Here is a 1,014-nt window from a genome sequence, read left to right as displayed (position 1 = left end):
TAAAGGGGCGGAAATTGGGAACCAATGGGAAGCCAGCTGAAGGGAAAGGGAGCCAATCAAAACGGAGAAACGGTGCGTGGGTGTGTCTGTGGGCGAAGAGGTCAACACAACAGGAGTTCCCCAGCTTTTCTTTTTTTTCCCTAGCTCCAGCTGAATCATCTTGGGGGAAATATATTTACACGTATGTGCACGCGGGGCCGTTACATAGCGACCTGGCCAAGGAAGAAGGAAAGGATCGTGATGGAGGGGTTTTAATTCGGCTCACATGTCCCGCCGAACACTTGCCAACTTTCTACCTGCCCTCGACGCCCCGCGATCTGCTGCCAGTACCGCGAGAGCGTGGCTGTGTTCCCACGACACGTTTGCCTGTAACGTGTCGATTCCCCCCAATTTCGGGCACGGCCGCGCTGAATGGTCCAAGGTGCAGGGTGAGAGGCTGCGCAGCGTTGCGGAAATCTAGGAAAAGGGAGAATGCAAGAAAATGCATTTGGCCGTCACCCCCTCCCTGGTCATAGCTGCTGAGGTCTCGGGCCGTTGCTTTCGTCCCCTTTTCTCTGTTTCCAGAGCCCGGAGAGAAAGGCTGGGCCTTTGGGGTAGCCCACGGAATATCATCCCCACGCGCACAAAAGGGAAATAGCGGCAGCCTTGGGGAAACCCCGTCGTTTGTCTAAGGGAGGGGAGGGAAACTCAGGGAAACCCCCCTGCAACAGCCCGGTGAAAGGGGGAAGATGGATGGATGGAGGGGGATGGGATACACGCGTTCCGAACGACAACATTTTGTTGCAGCCTCCACCGCTGCTTCGCCGAGCCTGCGCGATCGGGACCCTCCGCCCCTCCCTTCGCCATTGCTGTTTCCTTTAAAGCAGTGTTGTCCAAACTTGGCCACTTTAAGATGAGTGGACTTCAACTCCCAGAATTCCCCAGCCAGCCATGCTGGCTGGGGAATTCTGGGAGTTGAAGTCCACTCATCTTAAAGTGGCCAAGTTTGGACAACACTGCTTTAAAGGGTTGGAT

Source organism: Python bivittatus, unplaced genomic scaffold (genome assembly GCF_059951505.1).
Source record: "Python bivittatus isolate LINGU-HERP-01145 unplaced genomic scaffold, Pbiv_v1 ctg000430_np1212, whole genome shotgun sequence".
Lineage (NCBI taxonomy): Eukaryota > Metazoa > Chordata > Lepidosauria > Squamata > Pythonidae > Python > Python bivittatus.
This window is presented reverse-complemented; position numbering follows the sequence as displayed.